Source organism: Bombus huntii, unplaced genomic scaffold (assembly GCF_024542735.1).
Source record: "Bombus huntii isolate Logan2020A unplaced genomic scaffold, iyBomHunt1.1 ctg00000068.1, whole genome shotgun sequence".
Taxonomy (NCBI): Eukaryota; Metazoa; Arthropoda; class Insecta; order Hymenoptera; family Apidae; genus Bombus; species Bombus huntii.
Window position 1 is genome coordinate 476,569 of NW_026099327.1, and position 11,242 is coordinate 487,810.

The following is an 11,242-nucleotide window of genomic DNA, read 5'->3' on the forward strand; positions in this document are numbered from 1 at the left end:
GCGACCGAACGAGGAGAGGGGTGAATCGCTCGGGATGAAACAAAAGGGATCAGCGCGAGGTGCTCTTTATTTCCGGCGACGGGTTGGCGCGTTATTATCGGAATGGGGCGGCATCGAACGGAGACACGGATCGACTGGAGCTTGGAACGACGGGGCAGGAGGGTTTAACCGGCTGAGAAGGGAATTAGGGACAGCGACGAGGAGGGAGCGGGAGGCGGCAGACGGGAGGCGCGAGGCAGGCCTCGGTGAAAAACTAGAAAGAACGCGGCGAAGAAGAGAGGAGAGGCTGGATTAAATAAGAGAAAGCGTGACAAGCGAAGGAGAAAAAGGAAGCGGGCAGGAAACAGGGGAAGGCAGCCTGAGAAACAGGCTAGAGGTAGAGATACGACGGAACAATTGGAACGGCGAAGAATGGAGGAAAAGCGTGGAAAGTGGTAAGAGGGGGATGAAAGAGGAAACGTAGGAAAAGGGCGGATGATATAATATAATAAAATCGGGGTCAGGCCAGTCTCTACTGGACGGGGCAGCAGCGGATGAAATTATAGAAACGACGACAAATGAGGAAGAATTATCGTCGTATGGATGCACGCCCACTATCCGCGAAACTATCCGTCGCCTTTGTTCGGTTCGGTTGGCACGAAAGAAACGAAAACCGGAGAAACGGAGGATCGCCCCGGGGCAATCGGTACATCCAGGTATCCAACGCGTTATAATCGTTGTATCTATTCTATTATATTATACGTATTATTCTACTATACTATTCTATTATACGGATAGAAAACCGCGGTGGAGAACGCGGTGCGAGAAAATCGGCCGACGGAGACGCGAAACAGGCCAAGACGATAAGAGTCGGTGGAAGATTCCTCGAAATTATTCGATTCGGTCGATTGACGACGGCTAAGTTGATCGGCGATTAACGTTAAACACGCTCGCCGAACGGCAATTTTTTCCAAAGAAAGTGCCGGCGCTACGCGGCAGAAACGATACCTACAACTTTTCTCCTCTCTTTCCATGGTTCGCGTCTCCTCGAAGATGGAAATCTTATCTGAAATCGGAATAGGTCGAGGTTAGGTTGCGCTCGTAGAAATTCATATCTAAGAAACCGTGTTATACGCTCAGCTGATCAGATACTTTCTTCACGATCCTGGAAAATCGACTCGCGTCAACGATAAGATCCGAGCCCTTGCGAATCATTTCTCCCGGCACCGTGAAATTTCGCGGAAACGAAATTCGAGATACGTACGTACGTCTGTCGTGTTGCCCATAGAGCTAATAAAATACGACGAATCGTACGACGTTTCTACAAATTTCTCGACTTTTCCGCGAAAATTCGCTTGAAATTTTCCGAAAGGAGGACGTCGTCGCGCGGCTAAATTCATCTCAATATCCAGTACTCGTCCGCAGCTTCGCCGGGAAATCTCGCACCGTCGATTCCCTCCCGTTTTTAATCATCGGGCTCGGTGAAATCAGCCCGCTGCGATCGGGTTGCTTTCGTTGCGTATCGCGCGGCGAAGGACCGGCGCGTTTTCATCGCCGATACCGGATATCGATCTTGGTATTTTGGCGGAGAAACGGAGTCGAGAGAAGTACGTCGCCTCGTCCGGCTTCGTTAAAAGCTTCTCGCTAACAACCGCACCGGCGACAACTCGACGCGACCGGTGACATTGTTAATTATAAGTGCGCGCGCAGTGGCGACCAGCGAGAAACGAGCAGCGGAAGAAACTGCCGTGGTACGAGCTTTTTAAAAAGGCACGCTTCGACGCACGGCCACCGATAAAACAGCGATAAAACTAGGGTCGCGTAAATCGGCCGATGGAGAGAGGAACGGAAGCAGAGGGACGAGCTTTTCCGATTACCGACCGATAGAAAACGCTTCTAGGTGAACAGTGACTTAACGAACGAAACACCACGCCTTCTATACGACTCGGAAACTGCTGCTAATCGCTGCTAGTCACTCGTTAGAGTTTCAACTTTTTCAATCGCGTTAAAACGTTTGCTCGTGGCCCGAGCACGAGGCGGGAAACTTTTTTCCTCTCGAGCATCCGTTCCAGGAGAGAAAAAAGGAAGAAAGCCTCCGTGTTGACTCGTCCCGGTTGTTTTAACGACGTGGAATATCGCCGGCCGACGACGTCGTTACGAAGAACAACGACGAGCTTTCGAGGTTATCGAGAGAACCGAAAAACGAGGTACGCGCATTGAGCCGACTCATGCTTTGTTCCGGCCCCTCTCCGCCTTCATTCTTTCCTTTGTTCCCCGTTTTCGTCGTTTTCGTTCTTCTTGCGCGACATCCGCCGCGCAAACTGTCGGACAACCCGATATTATTTGCACAAGGAGCTAATTACGTTCGAGCTGTATCGCCCTAATAACGCGACGAATAACGACACTTAATAGCGATGCTTTTAATCACGAAGGAGTTACGGGGTTAAGCTGTTTGATAACGAGTGCTTTAACTGCCGCGTCTTCTTCGTTAACGGTTAGCTGAAGCAGGTAGAGGCTGAAACTAGCGTAAAACTGTTATTACCACTTATCACCCCGATAATTACTATCTGCACGGAGAAGCAGCTAATTTATCTGTGTACAGAATCTTTAATGTAATTAACTCGGTGCCCTGTACCGATACGTTTCCTCTGTCGTCCTTCCTTCCCTTTCCCTGTTCATCGGAATCTTCGACGCGAATAATTCGCGAGAGGCTGCTGCCAGACGAAATCGTAAACCGGTTACTCCTTCCCCGAAATTTATACAAACCGTCCGTTTGGATATCAGCACGTTCCCGGAAAACGGCGAGCTCGGTGCAAAATCGACCTTGCCTTTATTTCCTTGGTAAATGAATTGTAACGCACGTTCTGATTTTTCCCGAAGAAAGTTTCGTTCTAAACACCGATCGCGCACTTTGGTCGCACAACCGAGAGCAGAAAGATACACGAAACTCGTATAAAAGAGTGTTTGCACGATATACGGGGCACGTCTATCAAACACTTTCGAATCGAAGATTCTGCCGGGTTTCGAGAATCGCTAAACTCCGTGTTACCGAGGATCGAACGTTCCGAGAATGGAACGTATGAGAATCCACCATCTCCGGGCTCAAACATTTCTGAACCGATCGTCAGCGAATAAAACATTTCGGAATCGAACGTTACCCAAATCGAATGTTCCCGAGTCAACATTTCCAAATCGAACGTTGCCGGAAGCGACGGTGAATAGAACAATGGGTTGGTAAACATACTGAAAAACGAAGGAGGGGAAAAATGTCTATTTATTTTGCTCGACAAAAAGGTCCTCCTCCGGCAATTGTCGATTCCGACGGCGGAAAGCTCGCTGAAACGTGGATCGAACCGTGTCGATTTCCACGAGATGCGAATCCCTTTTCTATCTTCGTTCTTATCCCCTCTCCTTCTTTCTTTCTCCCTTTTTCCCAGCTAGCGATACATTAATCGCGTTTAAGGGAGAACCGGTGTTACGTCGCGTAACAGTCTACCTAGCCCAGGCCACACACCGCGGGCAATATGGCAACCAGATGTCTTCGGATACTCGCAGCGTAACCTCCATAGTTTCAAGTACCTTCCATAAATCTCATAGATTTCCTAGAAAAGGTTCTTCAAACCAAACAAACGTCTGTTTCCGAAGAATTTCCAAAGACTATTGTCTACCACGGCTTAACTAGGGAAAGTTAGTTTTTCTCACGTACGCTGCAACTTTCCTCCCACTAACCACTTTCTCTCGAGGGCGGTTAAGACCCTTCGTTTAACCAATTAACAACGAAGCCTATTTCCCTCACTCTCTTAACTAACATCGGCACCAACAAATCCTATGGTCCCGTGCGCTAGACACACCCATCCTTAGCTTTCCTCCGACACAGCATCGTCTCCCAAGACAGTACCGAGTTTACATCCTTCGAACGGTCAACATCCTTTAACCGGGTATACACACACGTAGATCAGTCACTCATTCATCTCGTACATACGCACCAGCGAAACTATCCTCGTTATAAGTTGTTGGAATAAACGGTGAAATATAACTTACTACTGTGTCATATTCATTCAACCACCTCTGTTATCCTAACCGAAACAGGGGAACGACTACTTAGCGGCGTCGATTCACCGAATCGTAGCGAGAATTTACGCCTCTCGCTGACGCGTTTTCCTAGCGACCGCGTCTCTCCGCGAACGGTCGTAACGACCGGCGTTTCGTCTGCGTGACCCCGGGGCTCCGGTTACTCGAAAGCAAGTAGGTTACACGGTTGCTTTCCACGGAAATGGTGTTTCGCGTTTGTCGCAGGCCGGCGTGGCGCGGTTTCGCTCTGGCCGTATAGAGCTATCGATTTGACTGCAGCCGGAGAAAAACGAACGAGGACCGGCCCCTGTCAGATATCCCCGGAGATTGATTCGAAATTGCGCGTTTCTGTCGTCCGCGCGGCCCGTTGTACAACCGATTAGTCCCATGGCTAATATGATGGATTCACGGCTGTATAGTTAGCCTTAACTACTTTTTACTTTTTCTGCCACCGAACCAACTCGTCCGCCTGGAAATTTCGATTCCACGCATTATCGATGACAACGTCGATAGGTATATTTTCAACGCGCGCTGTCACAGTCACGCGTTCGCTCCCTTCCCCCGTCGCCGGCGTCCTTTTCTTCCCTCTGATCCAACCGTTCCAAACGGAATATCGATTCTTCCGTTTTGAAAAAAACACGCACTGCTCTTCCTCTTTTCTCTTCTCTTCTCTTCTCTTCTCTTCTCTTCTCTTCTCTCTCGTTTCATTTTCCACTAGTCAACGAATACGAGTAACCGTGTATCTCGAAGCGAAACTCGTCGAAACTATCGATCCCAGCCGAATCGTTCGATCCTTTGTCGCGAAACTCGCCGTTCTACCATTAAAAACCAGCCAATTTAATCGTATATCGTCGTTCGTTGATCACATTTGTTCGCGTTTATTTTTAGTCTTCGTCTTCTTATGTTTTCGAAACCAACCATCTACGACAGTCGGATGCGCATCGTTCGTTTAACCGATTGAATTTATTAACATTTACTCCCCACGATAGGATTATTTTACGGCTCAGCGTAATAACGCAATATTCAATGCGTAATATATGGCGATATTTAATAGGTCACCGTGATAATAATTCCTTGCTTCGATGATTATCATATTAATAAGTTTCATCGGCCAGCGAGTATATTCCGAATCGAGCGACACAGCTCGATATTATGTATATCCGAATTACTAACCAGAAAATCTGTCGTCCTGTAATCGACGAACAGCTGTTTGTCCATTCGTTCGGGCAGCAAGCGCGAAGCAAACGAAAACGGAGAAAGCGCATCGGTCGTCTCGCAAGATGATGGTTTTACTTTACCGATGGGTTGACGAAGCGCGTTCGAAGCAAGGGAAAGGCGGAGACTGGATCACGAAGAGGAGGAGAAGGAGGAGGAGGTGGAGAACGTAGGAGGGAAGGAAGGAAGGAAGGAAGGAAGGAAGAGTCGGGAGGAACGACGGTTCGCGTGGCCTCCTCCTTATTACCCTATCGGTTAATTCTCTTATCGAGCAACGGGCGGCTGCTTTCGCTCGCTTCGGCCGACATTAAACTAATCTAAAATGCAGAGAACAGTAAGGCGCGTCGGGGTAAGGTGTAGTAGAACGGGGGTGCGGCCGTTGATAGAGGTCAGCGCACCACACCACCACAGTAATTGCCCCTATAACGAACCTTTTCATCCGGATGAATGGACGCGTGTATATTGCAGTTCCCACGACCTTTTGCTCTCTTCCCATCGTGTTTTTTCATTCGCGTGCGCTGCAAACACGACGACGAACCTCGTGTATCTGGTCTCGCTGGCCTCCGCCTTCGGCCCCGCCATCGAGTTTCCAAAGCAGAGCACAGCGACTCGCCGTTTCTCGAGATCCTCCTCGATCCGACGTTTCTAGATCCGGATCGACCAACATCGGCAGTCGTTCCAGCGGATGGCGTTTCTTTCCGCCCGGAGAAATCTCTTTTCCTTCTCGACATCCAGGAGAGAAAAATTTCGAGATTAGTCCCGGGATAAGACGTTTAAGAATGTTTTTGATTATTACGGCCGCCTCCTTCTCTCTCTTTCTCCATTGCCGCCCGTGCAATCTTCGAAACCACTTTGAAGAAAGATACCCTCGTCGCGTTTGAACAAACGACTCCCATTTTTTCCCTTCTCTCTCTCGCGGAATAATAATTATTCCTCGTGGTCCGTCACCGGCCGAGCAGGCCGATTCCAGGATCGTTCGAAGAGTAAAAAAGCAAAGTAAGAGACGCCGTCGCTGCTCTTTACAACCCTCTCCTCCCCACCTCTCTCTACAGTCGACGTTTGTTCGAGGAGCGGGCTCTCGCGATCGATCGGTCCAACCGAGAAAATAACCGGCAAACTGCCTTCGACTCTGGCCTACCTTCCACCTTTCCGTTATCCCGCTATCTAGGAGCGATCGGCCCTCGACAAATTTGCGAGCCGTCGATCGCAAAACGAAGAATCTCCTTTCGTTACGCGTTAAACGTGTTTTCTTCCAACGATTTTGTTTCACCTGCCCAAAACGCGTATTCGAATCGTTCCACGCGAAGTCCAACTTCTCGGATGAAAGTAAACGGGACTTCTCGTCTTCCATCTCTGGTCAAATTCCGAGACGACCGTGTCTCCAAGCACGGTGTGGTCGACCGGAACTTTGTTCGATGAATTTTCTCCGGATCGACCGTTTCCTTTGCAGTTGGCAAACCAGTCCGCAAGACGTACGAGCTGCATATCGATGAGCTTAGTCGACTAACGATATCTTCGGTCAACCCATGCTATCCTTAAGACTCGAGACATTCTCTCGAGCATCTTTTCCGACCATCTTACATTACTATATCCTGTTCTTTGTCCTTTTGTACTTTCTTCTCTTGTCTCGTTACTCCATCTACATATGTATTTTCTTTTTCTCTTCTCTTACGTACGTGTAACCCAACCTAACCACAACTCGAACGTACTTATCGTCCTATTTTCTGTCTTCCAAGCTAATCTTTCTTTCGATCCAAGGATTTATCCCGTAAAAGTAAATAAATAAATAAATAAATATTTGTTGCCGGCGCTAATATCGCTATTGTATCCGTCGAATGGAAGATCCGTTTTCACTTGGAAAGTGGAGACGGTAGCGCGAAGAGTGCACGACAAAACACGGAATCTTTGACGAATTACGCATTCATGAAGGCCGCGCAAGTCGGCCACCTAGTTTGCAAGAATCTCGAATGATTCTAATGCATTTTCCTCTTCGGTATCTCGTCTTACTTCTTGCCCTCTTACTTCCAGCTCGCAACAACGATCTTTCGACTTTAATCTAGTCCGATTTACGCGTCCCTCGCGTTTCGCAACTTTCCCGACAATAACGCCCGTGGTATATTTATCTTGGCTTCGAGGACATTCAGCAGTGTCCCGAATGTTTCGACGATTTCTCGCGCGCGCAAGACCGGTGGCACGGCGAACACGGAGATATACCGCCCAACGAACTTTCAGCCTAGAAAGAACTCTTTTTCTTTTTTTTTTGTTTTTTCTTTTCGTTTGTTTGCCGCTTAATAAAATATACGGACGCACGGTGCACCGGTAAAAGGGGCAACGTACGAAGCCCGGCACACGATGATGCTTGAAAAAGCTGAATGCGAATTAAAGCTGTCGAGTTTCTCGGTGAACGCACACGATACCGATGGAGAGATTCGCTGGAGACTCGGGGTTAGGAGAATATATACCGGTTCTTCGCGATCATTTTTCTCACCGAGCGTCGCGTCTTCTAGTTTAGAAAACACTGCTGGTCTCTCGATACTCCGTTATAGCTTCCTGTAAACCGAAGCTAGGAAAAGTTGGAGCAGCGCTGTCCTCCCCGATAAGCTTTAAAGCCGAAATCCTTTGACGCGGCATAACGCGTCGTGTTGTCGCGTGTCGTCTCCGAGATTAAAGACACAGGCAAAGGCAGACGGCAAAAATTAAAGTACGTATCGCGCTAATAAAATTCCGGTGATAACTCGGTTCCGCTGCGAGATATAATTTATCGGTTTAGACGTACCGTTTACATAAAACAGACACCTTTCCCCCCAAGAGATAAATAATTAACAGTTTTACGCTTTCGAGAAACCGAGACTCGCCGCCAGGAATACGTAACTTGAGAAACTTGCTCGCGGCACCCTTACCGACCACCCTCTTGTAATGTTATTTCTCGCTAATAGGTGTAATTAACGACCGACCCAATTTCCTTTCGCCAAGAAATCTCGTAAAAGTCGATCAACCGTACAACTTTCTGCTCCTTTCCCCAGGGCTTATCAGTCTGTATTTACGAGCTTTATTTACGCCGGCTGATAAATATCGCGTTATTAATAACCGCGCTCGCGAATTCCTCGCTCTTTATAAGAATAAGAATATCTCGATACTCCGCAAATTATCTCCGCTTCCGATGGAGAAGAAAAAGGGACGAGCGGAACAAAAGTCGCTTTTTCACAGTCTAAATTATTACGCTTTGTTGGAATACAACGATATCAGTCGCATGCGGATAGAGTGTTTGATCGTACAGATTCTTCCATTCGTTGCCCAGCGCCATCCCCACCAGCGTGCGTTCGTGAGATGCACCACGGCAGTTAGCACGTGCATGCTTTTTCAAAAGGACGCCGGAAGAAACGTGAGGATATGGATGGAACATTCTAGACGAGCACGTCGAGAAGCTACTAGAAGGTTCTGTGGCACATGTGACGCCACACAGACACCCACACAGGTCACACTCATTACTGCATAGAGAGTGGGGATCTAAACCTTTTCAAGGGCCATGGTCACTAAGCCAGTCTGTGAATAACTAGCCAACTGTCTACATTCCAGAACGCACATTTATAACTCTCGAAATAATTGTTTAATAAATATCACATTGTATTATTTCAACATAAACATTGTGTCTTCCACAGAATATTAATCCTAATTCCAAGATTAAATTCTAACACGCTTTAATCCGTGAAAGTTTTCGTCTCGAGATAATTCTCGACTACACGAACGCCGCTGCAACCCGAAATTCGCTTAATTTATTCCCCACACGATAGTTCTCGCGCGGCAAGTTTTCCATGCACGAAGGAAACTTTGCCGCCGGCATAAACTCGCGATTGTACGTTGCCTGCGAGTTAGACAAATCGACGATACTACGCAAAATGAGCCGTGTCGCCGAAGAAGAGACATCTAGCTACAATGCTCACCTAATTGTGCACGACCGAGTGAATTAATAACGAGAGCTACCGCAGTAGTATACCCAGATTCACACGCTCGTTCGAAAGCGCGATTGCTCGCAATCTGCGTGAAAAACGAAACTGTGCCTGCCTACTGCAGATTAATCGGATTTCAGGGTTGCTGCGGTGTTTGTTGTTCGAACGTCGATCGTGTAAACGATCGTAGACGTAAACGACCATCGCGTAAAGCCGTTTCGAAAGCCTGTGCGATATCGATTTCCAACTTATTTATTAAATATTTATCATCTTGCTAACGAACGCTCCAACGTTATATACACTTTCAATGGAAGCGCTGGAAGCACTCAACGTGCAAGAGAAAGTAAGCAACGTATACAGCTCGTTAGAACTGTATGCCTTAAACGTCCGATGGAACAGAGTTACGAGGATAAGGAGCAGCGCAATGGTTCCGAGGTCCGACCTATCGCTGCAAGTTCTAGGTATTTTCTATATTTCGTCACGATTCGATCGAGACGTTCGATGTCGAAGAATCGAAGGATATAAAACGTAACAGGTATCCGAAGAAATTAAGGAGAAAAGGAAGAAAAAAGAAGCAAATTGTTCGCAGCTTTCGCCCTGTTTTCACTTGAAAGATTAATAGGCGCGCGATCATGGAAGTGACAAGCGTGCGGAACAGTTCCGCCCGTCGGACAGGGATAGAGATGGCACGACGAGATTGCACCTTGGCTCGCGTATCCGAGTGCAACGTTGTCGCGAATTACGATGTAACCGCGATAACAGCCCGGTATACGGTACCACCTCTGGGGGATTAATAATGCAAGGAGCCGTATTTAGAACCGCGTTGGGACCGGTCTTCTTACACGGTCTACGGACGACTTGGCGTTTCCTACGTCTACGGGTGTGTGTTTACAGCAGACTCGAAAATACTTTAGCACGCACCTAGCACGTAAGTGCAACCGCGCGCTAAGCCGAGTACGTGCACCAGCAACTGTGGAACCGGGGGAAAGTTTCACAATGGACGACGTTGAAACAATTTGCAACGACCGCCGTACCATGCCGGAAACTCGCTCCAACGTTTCGAATTTCGAATATCCGCTCTTCCCCTTCTTCGAATACGGACGCGATGACGCGAGAATTCGCGAGAAAACGCGGCCTTTCACTCGCAGCGGTTAAAATCGCAACGGCATTAACAACGATCGAAACGGATTCTAGTTGCCAGGTTAGTTTCATCGTCGAAATCGAAAAAGGAGCTACGTGTACGTATTTACGACGCGGCTCGATGTCACCGGGAGACGTAAACGATCGTGCCTGCTCCTCTAAGCAATGGTTGGAACGAAGCAGAGGTCGCGTAACCGATCAATTACTACATCGTCCAGTGGAGATCCTATCGTTGCGACAGTGGTTCCCTAATTTCACATTTTAACCGCGCGAAATCCCGAATCGAATCGTAATCGAACCACAAATCCATTAGAAAGCTCGATGGTACTCATATTACGTGAATAGATGGGACATATTATACGAAGGCGTATTATTGTTTACGACCAAATGTGTTTCGATATTACGTTTCGAATATGCAAACGAATATCATCTGTCCGATCCGTTTTTAATAACTCGGCTACATCGATAACCCGATAAAAATATTCCTACGTGTTAAGGAAATTCGAGGATTTGGGAATACAAATTATTGACTATATTTCACACACCACAGTTATACATCTATATTACTCTCTGAAGAACGTCTTGCACGCACGCTTGTCGCCAACCGACTATCCTAGATTCTTCTAACATCTGGCAACAGTCTTTTGTCTCCACTAAGACCTTGACGCCCTCTAACCCTTACACACACACTCTCATGTACAGTGTAAATGTATCACTTCCCTAACAGTGTCCTTGGGTAGGACGGTCGAGATAATGCGGACGCGAACTTGGTTGTCGTCAAGTCGCGTGTAGGTGATGAGCTGCAGGTGTCATGCAATGAGTTACGCGTGACTCGCGACGAGATCGGCGTTCGAGTCGATGCGATCTTCTCCGTCGGCGGAGTCTGAATA